The sequence below is a fragment of the Macrotis lagotis genome, chromosome 4 (assembly GCF_037893015.1).
Source record: "Macrotis lagotis isolate mMagLag1 chromosome 4, bilby.v1.9.chrom.fasta, whole genome shotgun sequence".
NCBI lineage: Eukaryota > Metazoa > Chordata > Mammalia > Peramelemorphia > Peramelidae > Macrotis > Macrotis lagotis.
The window spans coordinates 25,317,849-25,337,228 of record NC_133661.1 but is presented as its reverse complement, the minus strand read 5'-3'; the positions used below and the strand labels follow the sequence as shown (position 1 = coordinate 25,337,228).

At 36.6% G+C, this 19,380-nt stretch overlaps 1 long non-coding RNA gene across 3 annotated transcripts in view; it reads right to left on the bottom strand.

The window, feature by feature from the left end:
- LOC141523003 (uncharacterized) overlaps window positions 1-19,380 on the bottom strand; it is a 228,158-nt gene that overhangs the window by 177,113 nt on the left and 31,665 nt on the right. Inside the window, exon 3 of one of the 3 annotated variants that reach the window (XR_012478301.1) lies at window positions 13,786-14,024. The exons of the other annotated variants lie outside the window; for them this stretch is intronic. This is a non-coding gene — a long non-coding RNA (uncharacterized LOC141523003). Of the gene's footprint in view, window positions 1-13,785; window positions 14,025-19,380 lie in introns of those variants that run through there. 3 annotated transcript variants of the gene reach the window in all.

Below are 19,380 nucleotides of genomic sequence, written 5' to 3'. Positions count from 1 at the left end.
TGCTATCCTCTCCCTCCAAAACTAAATTATGTCAATTTACATTTTATTTATATTTATTCTCTTTAAATGGACTCTGCATATATATATATATATATATATATATATATATATATATATGTTATCTGTCTCCCCTGTTAGAATGTGAATTCCTTTAGAACAGATCTGTTTGCATTTGCATCTCCAATAACAAGAACAGTAGCTGACACAAAGGAGGCATTTAATAAATGGGTTTGATGAATAAGAAACAACAAATCTAACCCAGCTGAGGCAGATGAACAAAAGAATCAAACATATCTTGCTCCCATGTGTAAGATCCATCTTCTAGATCCTAGAGAATATCTCCAAGTAGAATTGTTTGGCTCTGAAGGGATACTTCAGCCATCATTTCTTTTTAAAATCAGTGAGCTATGCTTAGCTGTCTAAGATGATGAAATGCTGGCTAGGTAAGAGGTAAAAGACTGGACAAGATCCCCTTCTAGGTCTCTTTTGCAGCTTCTTTTTTTTTAAATACATGAATTTTTGCTGCTCTGCCTTTGACCTCAGACTGAGACTTCTCTGGTCTCTAGCTAATTGGTGTGATTTCTGCCCCCCCCACAAAGAATAGAAAATCTCATCCTTTTACTTGTCTGTTATGTCTAATAATAAAGTGTTTGTGCTTTTCATTAAATCAAAATTTAAATGTAATTAATCATTTCATAACTCCTTCAACCTTAATGTCTGTAACAATTTTCATAACTGTGAGTTTTAGTTAGTTAATCTAAATAAAGCCAATCTGAATTTGATGAACCCATAACTCAGGGGGCCACCAGGCTACTGAAGAAGGGACAAATTGACCCAGGAAAATTAACCAGATCAAAACTTCTGTGTGGAGCAGCAATGGAAGAAGTGTTCATTGCTATCCAAGCCTAGGAAAGATAGAGAGACCCAGTCTAGAAAGAGAAAAAGACAAAGGCAGGAAGACAGAAGGCAGGCAGGAAGGAAGGGAGGGAGGGAGAGAGGAAGGGAGGAAGAAAGAAAGAGAGGAAGGAAGGAAGAAAGGAAGGAAGGAAGGAAGGAAGGAAGGAAGGAAGGAAGGAAGGAAGGAAGGAAGGAAGGAAGGAAGGAAGGAAAGGAAGGAAGGAAGGAAGGAAGGAAGGAAGGAAGGAAGGAAGGAAGGAAGGAAGGAAGGAAGGAAGGAAGGAAGGAAGGAAGGAAGGAAGGAAGGAAGAAGAGAAAATTTTCTTTAACTTTACAAGGTTTCTTTGAGGACAGGAAAATGATTCCATCCCCTGTTTTTAGGGTAGTTAGGTGGTACAGTGGGCTTGAAATTTTTAAAATTCATCCTGAGACACTTATTAAATGAGACCCTAGGCAAGTCACTTAACCCTGCTTATCTGTTCCCCATCTGCAAAATGAACTGAAGAAGGATATGGCAAACCACTCCAGTATTTTTGGCAAGAAAGCCCAAATGGGGTCATGAAGAGTTGGACATGTTTGAAAAACCTTGACAATTTTTGCCCAATATGTTTGGCCTATCAAAAATAATCAATAATTTCATTTTCCAATAGTCCAATATGTCTGCAATCTGCTCAATGTAGATATTAGTTCTATTAATGAAAATCTCAGCTACTGCATTTCCCCCATCATCTATGATTGCTGTGCACATCTTCCTACACATTTAGCAAGTACTAAGGTCCTTCTATAATGGTGATCTTGATTTCTCTTGTCTCTGAAGACACTGATTGGGAATGTGGACTATCCATCAGTCATTACTTGCACTTGTCTACTTAGCAATTCATCTTCATTTTCACTTCTTTATTTTTTGTATAGAACACACAAAAACCTTTCCCTAGAACCTTTTACCCTTTTGTGTTACAGCACCCTCTCTTCTCCCTTTTATACTTACAAATAGGGTTATCTGCATAATTGCTTTGCCTTCATTACTGTCTTCCCCTAAATCCAGAGAAACCATAGTGACCAAATCTAATGACCTTTCCTGAGTCCTCAAACTCTTTATTTTTGACTACACATAAAATAATTGATTCAAGGAGGACTGACTAGCGCTTCTGGGGTGGAGGCATGCCCAGTCCTCTTTAGAAATGTTTGTCTCTACCTTTGAGATCTACCTGGCACTAAACTTTCACCTTGTGACTCCAAGAAGCTGGGGCATGTGCAGCAGCCATACCCCAGGAAACAGTCTTGGCAGATATGTTAAACCGCATTGAAGGTAATCAACCCTCCTCAAATCCATCTGTAGCTTGGAGGAGTGTCTACCTCAAGCAGTGAAGACTTTTTCCAGAGGAAGGGGTAAATGGAAACAATTTGTTCATGTTTAGAGCCTGATCAAACATTTAAGACTCCAAGGTCATTTACTTCATCCTGGGCCATGCCAGTCACTTTGACTTGTATCTTGACACTGAATTTCTATGACTCTGGAAGAGAGAGTGAGGGAGACTACTACACAACTCTGTCTCGCTTAAATTAACCAATCCTCCATAGTTTCAATAAAAGTTACCCTAAGGAATTTCAATTCTTTTTTTTTAAATTTCTAGTCTTTTTTAAAGATGATCCCCATGCTTTAGGCAGCTCTTCCTTAGACTTGTATTCTTTTTTTTGTTTGTTTCTTTTAGTTTTTGCAAGGCAATGGGATTAAGTGGCTTGCCCAAGGCCACACAGCTAGGTAATTATTAAGTGTCTGAGGTCACATTTGAACTCAGGTACTCCTGACTCCAGGGCCGGTGCTCTATCCACTGCGCCACCTAGCCACCCCTTAGACTTGTATTCTTAAGATTTATCATTAAGATCTCTCTCTACTACCAGTTGCTTAGTTAAGTTCATTTCATTTGAAACATTCATATATGTAGAGTTTTGATTGATGAATTATTTTAACATGAAAAATTATTTTAAAATATCTTATCTTTATAGCAAGGACTCTTCTCCCCCTCCTTTGAAACTAAATTGGCCTAATCTGTTCCCCACAGAAAGTGTTTTTAGTATTACAAATTTGGAGCTAAGAAGGGAACTATAGGATTATCTAGCCAAGTCCATCATTTTACAAAGGAAGAAACTAAGGATACCCCAGGGAAGGTTTAATGGGCTGAAAATAATTCCCTACCAAGCTGTTCCTACATGTAGAAGATACTTAACAAATGCTCATTGACAGATTGATTAGTTACCAATGACTCCCTGGCATTTTTGATCTAAAAAGATTTTTTGAATATGCATGAGGAAGAATGTTATGGGTCCGTGTTTTTATAAACATCAGCATTCTTGAAGAGGGTCATATAGTTGTGTGAGTACTGCCAAGAAAGGTATGTATAATTGGGGGGTAACTTTGTTTATATTTTCCTTTAATTATTAATATATTATATTTTCCTTTAATTATTCATATATTTATCTAAGAAGAAAAAGGTTCGTGCTTCTTATCTTCCTTCTCTTTCAGTTTTTGACTTTCAAGAAATCTTGTGTCCCCATCTTCTGATTTCTCTGTCCTTGTAACAATGAATCTTTCATACATTTGACATCTATTTATGTCAATGAGGTCTAGGAAGACTTCAAAGGCTAACACTGATGGATGATTCACTAGTCTCCTGTGTATCAATAGTATTGACCTCAGTGGTCAAAGGCATAGTCGATTAGGGAAAAGATGTCTCTCTACCAATAAGGGTGATGGTGAAAGAGAACTTGCCAGGATCATCCAAAGTCGTAGGAATGGATATTCTTTCTCTGGAGATCCATGTCCTGTGGATATGGTAGGGAAAAAAACTGGAAAAGGTAACAAAAGGCCCTGGTTCTCATCCACGTTTTGTCACTAACTGTGTAACCAAGTCACTTAACTTATCTAGAAAGATCAATAATATAGAGTTAGAGGGACCTTAGAAGTCATCATGTCTAATTACTTCATTTTATAAATAAAAAAACTGAAGTCCAGAGAGGTGAACATGTCCAAGACATAATAGTCATTTCAACCTCTGTCTATTAACGTCAAATCAAGTCCTCTTTAATTACATTACACTACTTCTCTAAATAGATATAATTAAAGATATGTTATTTACCAATCTCATGGGACTGTTGTGATGATCTAGTGAGATCAAGGGCATAAAATTAATTTAGAAGGCATAACTTATTTAGAAACTGAAGTACATTTCATTTTCAGGAAACCAGACAATGAGTGAGTAATTTTGGTGGGAATTAGGAAGAATGCTAAACTTGGAGACATGGGGACTAAGTTTTGAATTCCAATATTGCCATTTACTCTGTACTCTTAAACAAAACATGTAACCTCCCTAAAAGTCAGTTTTCTCATGTCCAAAACAGAGGGGTCATACTAGCTAGCTTCCAAGGTCCTTTCCAGTTCTAGTGACAAGTATGATTGTCTGAAAGGCATTTCACTGTTTCCCTGCCTCATCTCTGATTCAGCCTATGATTTTATTACATTCTAACATCCGTTGGATTCTAATCTTATCCTTCCTAGGAAAGTATAACATCCTTGAGGATAAGGATTATTTTTTTCTACTTCAAACCTCCACACAAAAATTCAATTAATATAGCTCTGAAATTAAGTTTTAATAATGTTTCCTGTTTATTTCATTAATAAAAATGCACAGCATAAGCCCTTCATCACAAAGGCTCAGTAAGATATTAATGGAAACTCTGTATAGCATTGACATAAATTTTTGCATGATTTACATATTTTAAACTAGTAATTAACAGTGAGCACCTTCCTTTTTCTAACATGATTTCCAGATGTAATAACACACACATATATAATTCTTCAATTATATATTTTTAAAGACTTTTTACTATTGTAATAAGAAGGATTTAATACAAACTATTATACTTTTCCTTGCTTCTTCATGGTTTCTACAATTTCTACCTTAAGTTCACCAGATGATGCTTGAACAGAACTGACTAATGAGTTAGACTTTCAATGTTTAAATATTAGGAATGGTCATTCTTGGTCTCCCTGCCTCATCACTCTCTTACCTAATATTTAATGATTGAATAAGTATTACCTCCATCAAACTATGACCTGGAAAAGGTTAAGATCTCCCACTGTATCTAGGAACATCTCCAGTAATCCTGATCTGTATCTGACCACTGAATTCAGAAGACACCAGAGGAGAAAGAGAGGTTAGTGACTTTGCAAAGCATTCCCTCACTTAAATTCAATTCACTTGCATGTCATAGTATCACAGATGTCATAGCCTTCTTTAAGAACAAAAGATAAACAACATCTTCCAAGGTTCCTTCTCAAATGTTAGTCATGTAAATTCTGTACAAACCTGATGGAACATTCTCAACACCACAAAAAGATATCATCTTTTGATAGGTTGTGCCTCGAATTTACTACAGACACTGCAAGTTCAAAAATGTGACTTAGTGAACATGAGATCAGAGTCTAGGACATTATGAAGGATTTTCTTATTAAACATTTCCACTAACTCTTCCCATATAAACCCTAATAAGAGAAATAGGACTAGACAACACTAGCTTCTTTCTCCTTCTGTTTGCCTGAGACCAGAAAACGGAAAAAGAGGCTGTACTGGTATTACTAAACTGGATTGTGTACTGTGTAAGACAATGAAAGAAGGGAAGAACAGAGATAATCTGTGGAAGCATAGCCTATCTCTAAGGAGTCTGTATTTTTGAGTAACTTTTTTGAAGTGATTAAACTTATTCTTCAATATGAAATGAATGCTTAGCTAGGTCTTCTACCCTGAGTTATGCCATAAATTGCTTAAGCTCTTAGGTTGTTCTTAGATAAATTGGCAGCTAACTAGCTTGGATGGATGTATGGATTGGGTGGATTAGATGGATTAGATGGATGGATGAGAGAGGGAGGGAGGGAGGGACAGACGGAAAGACAGATGGACAGATGGATGGACGGACAGACGGATGGATGGATGGATGGATGGATGGATGGATGGATGGATGGATGGATAAATAGATGGATGGATTAGTGAATGGATGGCTAGAAATATGGATGTATGATAAATGGATGGATTGATGGATGGACAGATGGATGGATGATGGTTGGATACAATGGTACATAGAAATTTATTTTATGGTGCTAAGCATTGGCCTGTCCTAAAAGGTACCATAATTCACATGGCAGGAGTAGGATGGAAAGTTATTACTCAAATGGGTTCCTCTGGGTGTCAGTGTGATGAGAGTCCTGTGAGAGAATTTCCTATAATGGGTTATGACAAAACCTGCCTAAAGTCTAAAGAAATCAAAAATCCACGAAAGTCTTAGGCTGTAATGAGACTAGATGCTGATTTTAACAAAAGTCACATCCCTAACCATACTTTTGCAAATTTTCCTTATTATTTTGGTATAAAAACAAATTTGTGCCTGAGAGTCTGGAACCCTTACATTCAGAGGCTACAGAATCATGACCAAAGGGATGAAATATGTATGACTATTTCCTCAAATCCACGATATTATGAAAGTATTTCCAAATGCAACAGAATATGTTCTGCATAAGACTCCTCAGGGGCAATGATACTAAATTTTAAAGGAATCCTTGCTTTTGATGACTTCTCCCAGAACAGACCAGAACTATTATTTGAAGGTCATATAAGGGACTAACTGAGATAAACGTCTGTTAGCAAAGAACCCCAGATGATGGAACCTTCTAACTTTGTCTTTTCTCAAGGTCTATGTTTAAGTCTCAATAAGATTAGCTTAGGTGGTGCAGTGGATAGAAGATTAGCCCTGGAGTCAGGAGGACCTGAGTTCAAATCCAGCCTCAGATAATTGCCTAGCTGTACAACTTAGGGCAACTCATTTAATCCTACTGCCTTACAAAAACAAACAAATAAAAAGACTCAGTGGTGAATATACTTTTAAAAGAGGCAGGTTCATTAGAAACATGGAAATAGTAATCACTATGACATTATCTTATTGGCCAACTATCAGATATAAAAAGAGCTAACAGCTTGAACCTCTATTTCATAAATAGGCCTAAGATCTCGGCACCATAGGGTCATACTGTTCTAAATTTGGAAAGATTCTTAGATAGTATGCTGCCCAACTCCCTTATTTGGCAGATAAGGAAGCTGAGACACAAAGAAGAAATTCTTACAAGATCATGCCTCATCTGGGAAAGATAGCATTTGGGAATATGTACCACTGCCTGGCTCTACAGTGATGAATCTGTACATTTTTAGGCATGGTTACAGGTAGACAAAGTATTCTTTCATCATCAACAACCACCAACCAAACACAGGAGAGTTTATGAGAACTCAGTTTTGAATCTGTCTCTGTTATTGTCTAATCTTATCACCATAGCCCAGTTGCTCAGTCTTCTAACCTCTCATTTTCTCTACTTTAAGGAGTCCTGTTTTAGGGCCTTCATTCCTTCTATGCTGGTTGTTTTTTAATTGTGTTTCTTCTGTGTACCTCACAATCTCACAGGGATCCTAGCTATAAATGATGTTAAAAACTGAATACATTTTAAATATGGAAAAGTGCTGAGGAATTTTATGAACATTTAAATACATTAAATTGCTTCCAATCATTCTACAATCAGAAAAAAATGTGCAATGGATTCAGGATTCAAATGATGTTCTAATTATGTTAGAAACTATTGGGGTGGGAATTGACTAATGACACCAGTAACAAAACCAACACGAGAAAATCAGACATGATTAGTATTTATGGAAAGATTATTCTATTATCCAGTTCACTAATGGGACAAAACAGAGGCTATTAAAACTGACCTTTACCCTATTCCATAATCATTATACATCACTCAAACCAGCTTACTTTAACAAAGAAACAAGGTCAAAATTAATATACCATTTAATAACATGAGAAGATGAGGCATTTCTTTAACTGCTAGCTGCAATTAACCTTTTAGATGTTTCAGTAAATCATTCAACATAATCTGAAATGTACTCATAAGGTAAGCAAGAAAAATGAGTCCTTCTCCATGACTCCTTTGAAGAGAGTTCTAACATGCAGACAAACCAAGGGGAATGAAGCCACGTGGAGTCTTAAATCCCTTTGTCCTCTGCTTACTCACCCTAAAGAGAAAGGCTTTGACAGAGTGACCCCCAAAAGTAAAGAGTTTCCCAGGGCTTTCACAGCTTCTCTCCATAATGGCTATTGATTCTTCAGAAGCTCTCAGATCTCCATGTAATCCTCATCTGTGAAACAGGATTTCAACTAAATAACACAGCTCTCAAGTTTGGGTTTTCTATCTTGCTGATGTTGTGCTATACCTTGATAAGAACCTACCAACAGCATCAATTGAGGAGGTGGGAGGGGGATACTACAAGATCACCTTGTAAATATAAAGATTTCCTGAGGCACAGGGAAAGAGTCCTGGACTGGGAGCCAGAATACCTGAATTCAAATTCAGAATCCATCACTGTGGGACACTGAACAATCTGTTTTATGGCTCTGGGACTTGATTTCCTGATTTATAAGATGAGTGTATTAGACCAGAAGGTCTCTGAAGTTTTTTGAACCCTAAAGTATGTGATACTATGAACTATTCACAAGTATTAATATTGCTAATTACCATATAAAAATGTGACCTTTACTTAAATTCTACACTTCATTTGTTTTATAGCTCACCGAATAAGCCGATAGAATCCTGGTTAGGATTGAGAAGACATAGATTGGAAATTCAAATTTGCTATACTGTGGAACTCTCAAGATATCTTGCCCCTCTTCTGTAAAATGAAGGGGTTCAATACAAGGTCTCTAAGGTAGCAGGAGACCTGGGTGATTCTCAGCAAATCACTTAATGTCTGTATGCCTCAGTTTCCTGTAAAGTGACAGATTTGGACTCAGTAATCTCAAAGGTCCCTTCTAGTTCTTGATCTGGAACCCTATGATCTCCCCTTATGTTGTCTGTACCCTTCTCCATGTCATGGTTCTCTGGAATTCTGGGACTCTTAAGAATTATCAAGCAGCACAATTCTCCAGCCCTGGAGTCAGGAGAACCTAAGATCAAATCCAGCTTCAGACATTTAATAATTACCTAGCCAGGTGACCTTGGGTGATTCACTTAACCCTACTGCCTTACCAAAAGAAAAAAAAAGAATTCTCAAAGGCTTTCCATCTATTTGTTGCTTAGTAGTCTTCATTTCAGTTCATATCCAGACTTGAAAATCTCTTATCTCCCTCCCACTCCTCCAATCCAAACTCACTTCAATGTCCCTTTTAGCTCTAACTTCTTAGACCTTATTTAGATACCATAGTCTTACTGAAATACTAGAATGTATCATTGCCCCTCACCCACTTGCTATGTCCAGTTATGAGATTTCTTATGAAGAAATGTGTTTCACTGTATCTTATCTTGTCCATTAACAGAGGTAATTACTGCTCACACTCAACAACTCTCATGGTTAGGGAGCTATCAGCAGCCACTTAAAAAAACAACTGTTTCCTTAGAGAGTAATGACACCAGCAGTAGTAGGAAGTATCCAGCTGTCCAAATGAAAGGATTTAAGAGGCTTCTTGCTATGAGAATTTTATTTGAAATTAGCATACTATCAAAGGTTGGGTCCAGGAAACAGTAAAAACTCTGAGAAAAATTCAGTGGGGTCCCCATCTGGCTGACCCAGTAGCTCAGAACCTCAGAGTTGGAAGCAAACTCAGAAACCATCAAATTCATACATGAACAAGAGTCTCCTTTTGTCACAGCACCAATAAATTCACCATTGCCCAAGACCATAGAGGAAGTTGGTGGTAGGAATGGGTATCGAAATCAGTAGTACAGTCTTTTTTTGGTACAGTCACCTGGAATCATGTCCATTGGAGAGCGAACGGAGCAAGAGGATTGCTGTTTTCTGTTACTTTGCTGGGATCTAGGAGCTAGAATCCTAGATCAATCAGTGAAGAAACGACCCATTTCCCTTTTGCCCATGGATAGATCAGAAGAATTGATTGGATTGTTCAGAACCAGAGTCAATTACTGGGCATGTGTGAAATGAAAGGAAACACACAATTTTACTTTTGAATAAAGATAGCTGTTTTAAAATTCATAAGATTTAGAGCCAGATGGAATCTTGGAGGTCATAAAGTCTAATGCCCATACCCCTTTATTTTATAGAAAAAGAACCCTAAGGCTAAAAGATTCAGTGGCATGCTCAGGGTCACCTAGTTAGTAAGTGTATGAGGGAAGATTTGAACTCAGGTCTTCCTGACTCTAAGTTCTGGGACCTAGTCATCATTTCAAATCATTTTCCAGAATAGTTGGACCATTTCCTAAATCTTCCAATACTATAACAGAATGCCTGCCTCCCCAAGGTTCTTATGCCTGTTGACTGTTGCATTTTTTGTAGTCTGTCAATTTTCTTTACATTTCTTCTGTCCATAATAATCTAGATCAATCTTTCACACAATTCTAATAGTGTGCAATTCTTCTTTTAAGAATGGTTTATTCATATCCTTTGATCAGTTATCTATTGAGAAAATAGTTGTTGATCTTTGATGTTTGGGTTAGTTAATTCCTAATATGTCTTAGATATTGGTTCTTTATCAAAAATATTCAATACAAACATTTTGGTTTCCCAATTGAGATTCCTTTCATTTTCTAGATATATTATTTTATTTATATGAAAGTGATTTATTTTTATTTGGTCAAAATTGTTTATTTTCTCTTTTGTGATCTTTTCTATTCCTGTTTATTTAAGAATGTCAACCCTAGCCATGACAGTTAAAAGGTACCACTTATATTTATTTTAATGATGTCATCTTCTCCATTTAGGTCAAGTATCTGTTTACAACTTACTATGGTATAAGTCACGAAGTGCAGATCTAAATCTTTGCCAAACTGCTTTCTAGGTTTCAAATAGTAGCTAACATTTATAGGATTTTAAAATGGCATTATATTACATTATTTATGTAATTTACAGAAATTATTGCACTTTATCCTCACAGAGTTGTAGAAACTGCTATTTATTATCATCTTAATTTCACAGTTGAGAAAATCAAATCTGAATGACTTAGTTGACTTGTCCAGGTTCACATGGCTAGAAAGTACCAGACTCAGGCAAATGAATTCAAGTGTTCTGACTTCAAGGTAAGCATTCAATCTGCTATGGCACCTAACTGCCATTTTGTCTAGGAGTTCTTTCCAAATAGAAAGTCCTTTTTTTGGCAGTTTATATTCTTGGACCTACCAAATACTAGGCTATTTCTGATCTAGGCTTTTAATTTGTCTTTTGCCAAATAGTTTGACTGACAACTGACTTATAATTTGAAATATAAGGATGCTGAGCTTCTTTTTATCATTCTTCCTACTTCTGTACTCTGGGACCAAACTGCAAAAAGTTTAATCCCTTTTCTTCTTGCTATCCATCCAAATACCAAAAGACAATTGGAAATACCCTCCAACTCTCCAGATCCCAGGCTCCTCATATCCAGGACTTCTCTCCTTTAAATTAAGCATTCTCAACTCTAAATTAAACCAGGTTGTGTAACCTGGTATTTCAAAGTCCTTTAATAGAATAGTCAACCTTCCCTAAATCCTCTCTGGCTTGCCAATGGCCTTACTAAAATGTAGTACCAAAAGGTGCCTCCATCACTATCCTATGGTCCGCACAGGAGAGAGACCAGTATGGATCTCACCATCTTGGTTCACTAGGCTTCTCAATATCATTCTGTTGCATTAGCCATTTTTAGCTTCCATGTCATACTGTTGACTCACCCAGTTCTGCACATCTCTGAATTCTTCCCTTGAATTTGCATCTTGACAGAGGTTTCTACTGCTCTGCTTTCTGTCTTCTACTTCTGATTCACTATACTCAGTTTCCCACAAGCCCAATAATTGATTCTGGTTTTGAAGATGCCAATCAATTCTTCTGGTCTATCCATGGACAAGAGGGGAAATGTATTCTTTCCTCATTGACTGATCTAGGATCCTAGCTCCAGCCCATAATAGATCCCAGCAACACAAGACAGCAAGCTCCTAGCTCAGTCCACTCTCGAATGGATATGATCCCAGGGGACTGATTTTTATACTCATTCCTACCATCAACTTCCTTTATAATATTGGATGAGTCTCTTAAAATCTGTGCACCTCAGTTTTCTCAGTTGTAAAACGAGAAGACTAAACAAGAAAACCTTTTTCTAGTTCTGAAATTCTTTAATCATAATGTAAAATGTCTTAGATATTCCTCACTTGGATTAGGAAAAGACCTAAGAATACTTTGTCTAATCATTCCCAAAGCTTGAAATCCTCCCAAATATTCCAAGCAACTGTCCATGACATTTAGATTTAATTGCCTCCTATTTTGTGGGACCTCAGTCCCTCATGAGGAAACCCATTACATTTTTAGTTACTATGATGGCTCTCTTTGTTGAGACAGTGATCGGGTGTCACTACCATATCACATAGAAGTACAACTACATGAACGGTAGTGGGGAAGGGCTTCAGTTCAAGTTTTATTCTAGTGACTAAAAGATGAATAATCTCTTTACTATGCAGTCCTTAAGGAAAAGCAAAGATGGGGAAATATTCTTGGGCTTCCTTTGGGATTTTATGAAACTGAACAAAGTACTGCCATTTTGTCCCTAAATGAAAATCAGAAGGTTTTACATTAATCACAGAAAGCAGAAGAAAAATACAATCCTTTGGGAATATAAACTCATTGAGGAAGGAATGTCATTAGTTGCTTTTCCCTCTTTTTCTTCATAACATCTAGCCTAATGCTTTGTACAAAGGAGGTACGAGTCCAAAATTATACTCAAACTTCTTTTATTAAAAAAAAAGTATTTTAACATTACCTACTGTTACAGATTAGGAAAATATATATTTTAGAAAAAAGTTTTCTCTTTAAAATTTTGTTGTTATTCAATTTTATTTTACCATTTGTGTTTTGAAGTATTTTTACTTCATGCCACACTTACCATTAAATTGTATCCTCTCTTGTGACAATGAAAAAAAAAACATTAAATAGAACAAACCGACACAGTGAATACACCCAGTATTGTGAGCAACATTTCACAACCATGACTACACACCTTACTATCTAGAATCATTTGTCCTTTCTAGTGATGTATTGGTAAATATTTAACAACCTGCTCTCCATAGAAAAAACATAAATAACAACCTTTGAGGCTTAATCCACAGTCACTTTCTTAAGTCTAGACAATCAACAAGCAATAAATCAAGCCATGATTTGTATCATTTCTAAATTGCAAATGTTCAAGCTGACAATCAGTTCTCCAGAATATCCATGATCATATGGAAGAATAATAGACATTTTATTAAGTGTAAGCTCTGCTCCTTTTATTGGTTTTTTTCATTTGCCTGTCTGAAGGAATTTATATTGTTTTCCCCATTCTTCTTTCTTTTGTGTGAACAGTTTCATCCAAGATATTTCATGTTACCGTGTATTGTTCCTATTCATTTTCCCCTCTGGAGTAATAATATTCCATTATGTTTATAGACCACCATTTGTTCGGCCATTACCCAACCAAAGTACACTTACTTCATTTTCTGTGATTATTCTTGCAAAACAGGGTTTGTATTAGTATCTATAAGGGGGAGCACTGGACTTGAAATCAGGAGGTGTGACCTTGGGCATGTCATTTAATCCAGATTGCCTCATCCAGGTCATCTCTAGTTGTCCTAATCCATATCTGGCCACTGTACCCAGATAATTGTGCAGGGGAAAGTAAGTTTGGTGACTTAATACAGCACCCCTCCTTCAGATGCAATTCATATGCTTATCATGACATTGCTTCCCTGATGTCATGGTCTTCTTCAAGAACAAAGGACAAAAATATATATATTTTTTTAATTACAAGGAATTTTATTTCCATCGTTGACCTCCTTGGGTCCCATGCTCATGAATTGGATCACTAGGTTAAGTATAGCATAATCACAGTTTGAACTTTGTTTAAGACTTTTTCAGAGTGGTGGGAATAATTGACTGTTCTGTCTTCCACTGTCCCTCCACATTTCCTGTTTTCATATTTTATCTTCTCTTCCAGGCTCAGAGTCTTTTTAACTGGTTACTCCCATTTAGGAAAGAAGAAAACAACTTCTTCTGCAGTATGTTCACAGATATTCATGCCTGACAATTGTCAAAAATGATTTTAAAAAAAGACATTAGTACTACAATAGCCTTCTGAGTAAACACAATATGAGGCAAACCACCAGCACTTGGTTGCTTTGGGACAAACACAATAATCATCGGTGAGATTATTAATGGTTTTTATGATGCTTGTAGCTCTGGTATCTTGATTTCTTACAAGAAAAGATCAAAAGCCTTGCTCATATGATGCAGTAACTATAAAGTTCTGTAAAAAGTGAAAGGAAATACATCTTCAGTGAGATTCTATCATCCCTTATTAATGCCATAATTGAGGGCTATAAATCTGTTTCTTATACAATTCATGCAATAAAATACTTAATGAGTTGTGAATGACATGTTATAAAACTAGGTATTAAGTATTGCAATTTATATTTAAATGTGCTTCAGACATCAATAAATGCTCTATAAATAGCAGGCTGTCTGAAGTCAGAAGACATAACCTTTCATTTACATCTTGCAGATTTGCTAGCAAAGTCATTAGATGATGTGTCACTAACACCAAATTGTTTTTGTATCCTGAATGGTAGAGATTTTTTTCATCTGAAATATTTTATGATTATCAAATCCTGAAACCTCTTTGAACTGAAGCAGCTGCAGGGATTAACATTATCACTTGAGACCCCTCAGGCAAAGTTGGAATGTTCTTACCTATGCTAAAACCAATCCAGCTACATGGGGTTGGCTGTGTTTGATTCCAAATTGATATTGTGGAAAGAACACTGCATCTGGAAGATTTCTATCACAGTTATGATACTTTGTGACACTGAGCAAATTACTTTACCTCTCAGCCTCAGTTTCCTTATGTAAAGGGAGGGCTTTGGCTTACATAATTAATTCCTAATCCAACTTTAGAATCTATGAACCTATGAAGCATATCAGGGAAGGGGGCATCTGAGAGTCCATAATACCAAGTCATGCATCTGATATATGAGTTATGTGTCCATGTGACAAGGAATTTAACCCCTTAGTGCTTGAAGTAATTCTCTAAAACTAGAAGTTATTAATCTATTTCAATAAATGGAATTCCCATCTTAAAAGTTCTTTGTACTGATGAAATTGATATACTCTCACACAAAAAAATAGAAAAGTTCAGTAGAGGAAATGATGCATCAAATCCTTTCTTGATCATTCTTCTCTTTGCTTCTTCCAAATTGTTATTTCCATTGGGGTAGACCATTTTGTGACATCCAAGTATCTATTGTCATTTTCTGTGCAATATTTGAGAATAAGCTTTATTGAGTCAAGAGATGTAAGGGAACCATCACTATTCATGCCATATTTCAACTAAGTATTGTGGCACCAAAGGATGGGAGAGAAAATCACAAAACCTGATGAATAATGAACAGATCTTAATGTTCATTTCTGCTCTCCCTCTATTATTGCAGTACTATACAAATTAATTGAGACAAAGCCAAATAATTCAATTGATTGAGTTTTACAGTAAACCTTACAACTCCTTTCATCTGTAAGAGACTTTTGATATGTGAAATTTCCTTTTGCTGTAATCACATTTTACATAATGTGATGAGTTCTAGATATTTTGACATGTATTCTTTAATTTTCACCATGAAATTATACTTTTATTACATTGGATATTAAGTTTAAATTTGATCATGAATCCATTTTTCCAAGTCTTGTTGTTTTCATCATGTCTGACTCTTGGTTACCCTTTTTGCAGGATTTTCTAGTCAAAGATACTAGAGTGGTTTGCCATTTCCTTCTCTCTCTCATGTTAGAGATTAGGATATTGAAGCAAATAATGTCAAGTGATTTGTTTAGGGTAACACAGCTAGTAAGTATGAGGCTGAATTTGAACTCAGACCTTCCTGACTTCAGACCTATCACTTTATTTCTTCAGTTACCTAGTTGTCCTTTCCAAATCAAACCTTGATTATGTCCTATAAGTTTCCAATGGAATTTCAATTAGGTTAGGTCTACGGTTACTGAAGCATTTCTCTCGTCTTTTCTTGTATGACTTTTAGTAACATTTTGTGAAATTGAGCATGATTCAGTCTTTTATTTTCCTACCCTATTCTTAAAAATTCTACTTCTGAATATATCTAGCCCAATCACTTTCTGATTTGTTGAGCAAGCCAGTCTTACAATCCTGAATGAAGTAAGCTTGTGCTAATTCTCTTATACATCTATGTCTTGTCTATTTGATAATCCCTGAGCCAGTAGAAAGGACAGCCTTATATAAATGGTGGTACCAAATTTGTACAAACAATACATATAGTATGTTGTTGGATTATAAAGTTATGGAATATGAAACATGTATAAAAGATACAATAGAATGAAGAACCTAGGTATATCTGGGATATCTGGCTAACTATGTATATCATATTGGTACAATAAAATAGAAAAGACAACTGAAGAGGACAGCAACTGTTACTATAAGAACAGGTTTGCAATCTATTGTTACAAAAATTATTGATCATTTTAATAGAAAAAGTCCATTTATTTCCTTTTCATCAAAATATGTTGAAAACATAGATGGCAGAGAGAAGAAAGGCACTGTGTTAAGTGCTTCTGAGGTCCTCTCAAAAATAACATGAAAGAAACCTCTTAACAGAAACTTGATTGACAAAACCCAGAAAAAGAAGCTAGGCAAAGAACACCTACCAAAAAAGGTCTGTCTCAGAGAACCTTGGGTGAACCAAGAGCAGAGACTGGGGGGGGGGGCATGGGTGCACGGACAACTGCAGGTGGAAGCCAGAGGACTGCCCTCAGCCACAGAGGCTTAACCAACTTTAGCCTCAGAGTCTTTGGTCAGGGGGAGGGGAGGTCTACATATCTAGAAATCTTCCAGCTCAGTGCAGGACCTGAGCTCCATACTTTTAGCAGAGCATACTTCCAGGAACAAACAGTAGCCGCCACCACCCCCGCTCTGGGCTCAAGTGTGAACTATAGAGACTGGGTTTCTCCCCCAGGGCCCAGTCCATTGTTCAAGGTCAGCTCAAAGTCTTTTGCCTTACCTACTGCCCACTACCACCACCACTCCCTCCAAGATTGGGAGAGGTGAGAAAGCAGAGAAAGCAACCAGAAACCCCTACTGGCCAACCCTTGGGATTGCTAAAACAAGTAAACAAAGCCTCTAGGGTTTTCAAAAGCAAACCTCTAAGAGCCAGCCCTTCCCCCAGTACAAGATCCTAGATAAATGAAGAAAAGAAAGGGGGACACATGGACAAATACTTAAAAAAACAGATTCTAACCCAGAGAGATCTAGCACTTATAAGGAGAATATAAATTGGTCTCCAGCCCAGAAAGACTTCCTTGAAGAAATCAGGAAGGAGTTTAAAAATCAATTGGAAAAATTGGGCAAAGAAACTCAAGAGAAAATTAACATCTCAAGACAAGAAAACAAATCCTTGGAAAATACAATTGGATAAATACAAAATGAGAATGATTCTCTCAGATCCTCAATTGGGAAAATGCAAAAAGAAAGTAATTCTCTCAAAACTACACTCAGGCAAATGGAAAGCTCCTTCAAAAAATATAATTGACAAATTGGAAAAGGAATTGAAAAAGGTAAATGAAGAAAATTCTTCTCTAAAAGAAAAGAATGGAATTTGTGGAAACTATTGTCTTCATGAGACAATAAGATTCTGTTCAAAAAAAACAAAAGATCAAAAAAAAAAAAATAGAAGAAAATGTAAAATACCTCATCAGCAAAACCACTGACCTCCAGATGCAATCAAGAAGGGGAAACCTAAGAATTATAGGACTTCATAAAAGCATTGAAGAGTGAAAAAAAACGTACTTAATATTACAGGATTTAATGATTGAAAACTGCCCTAATACCATGGAAAGAGAGGGCAAAATCATTATTGAAAGAATACATTGATCCCCTCTGGAATGGGATCCTAAAATGAAAACACCAAGGAATGTTGTGGCCAAATTCCAGAACTATCAGATAAAAGAGAAAATCCTGCAAGCAGCCAAAAACAAACAATTTAGATACTAAAGAGCCACAGTAAGGATTATGCAGAACATGGATGCATCAGCATTAAGGGATCTAAGGGCCTGGAGTAAGATATTCCAAAGAGCAAGGGAACTTGGAATGCAGTCAAGAATCCAGTACCCAGCAAAGCTGAGCCTTGTCTCGAAGGGGAAAAGATGGACATTAAATGAAATGGGAGACTTCCAACAGTTCCTGATGAAAAGACTAGAGCTAAACATAAAATCTGGACATCAAACAGGATGTTCAAGAGACACATGAAAAGGTTAAAAAGAAGAAGGGGATGAAAGGGAAACAAACTACTATCCAATAAGATGTAAATGGTTATATCCCTACCCATGAGAAAGATTGTAATTCAAGAAATGTAACTCTATTAGAAAGAATGTGCTCAGCCAGAAGTGATGGAAACTCATGACTTTTCTATGACTCAAGATAGAATGATTTAAAAACAATATCTCAGGGTGGCTAGGTGGCACAGTGGATGGAGCACTGGCCCTGGAGTCAAGAGGACCTGAGTTCAAATCCAGCCTCAGACACTTAATCATTACCTAGCTGTGTGACCTTGGGCAAGCCACTTAACTCCATTTGTCTTGCAAAAACCTAAAATAAATAAATACATACATACATACATACATAAAAACATCTCCTTAAAAAAGGGGACAGTAAGGAGACAGGAGGATGGAGGAGAATGAATGGGGTAAATCACAGTACATTAAGAGGTACAAAAGACCTATTGCAATACAGGGAAAGAAAGGAGGAGATTAGAACCAACTGAACTTGGCTTAAAGTTAACTTACACTCAGTTAAGAAACTTCTCTTACTTTTCAAGTATTAAAAGGGGAACAGGGGAGGGGGGATGTGAAAGGGAAGATAAAGGAGAACTAACACAAGGAAGAGAAGGGAAAAGGGGAAAAGGGAAAGGGGAAATAAAGGGGAAGGGGGAAATAAAGAGGAGGGAGTGAATAAAGGAGGACAAACACCCTGAATGTGGTGGTATTCAGAAACAAAATACTGGGGAATACAGATAAAAGGAAAAAAAGAGGGAAAATACAAACAGAGGGAAGACAGCATGGAGGCCAATAAAGAGTTAGTAATTATAACTTTGAATGTGAAAGGGATGAACTGTCCCTTAAAACATAAGTGAATATCAGAGTGGATTAAAAACCAGAATCCTATAATATGCTGCTTACAAGAAACTCATTTGAAGCAGAGAGATACATATAGAGTAAAAGTAAAAGGTTGAAGCAAAATGTATTTTGCTTCAGCTGAAGTGAAAAAAAGCAGGGGTAGCAATCCTTATCTAAGACAAAGCAGCTGCAAAAATAGATAGAGATAAGGAAGGAAACTATATCTTCCTAAATGGTACCATAGAACAGT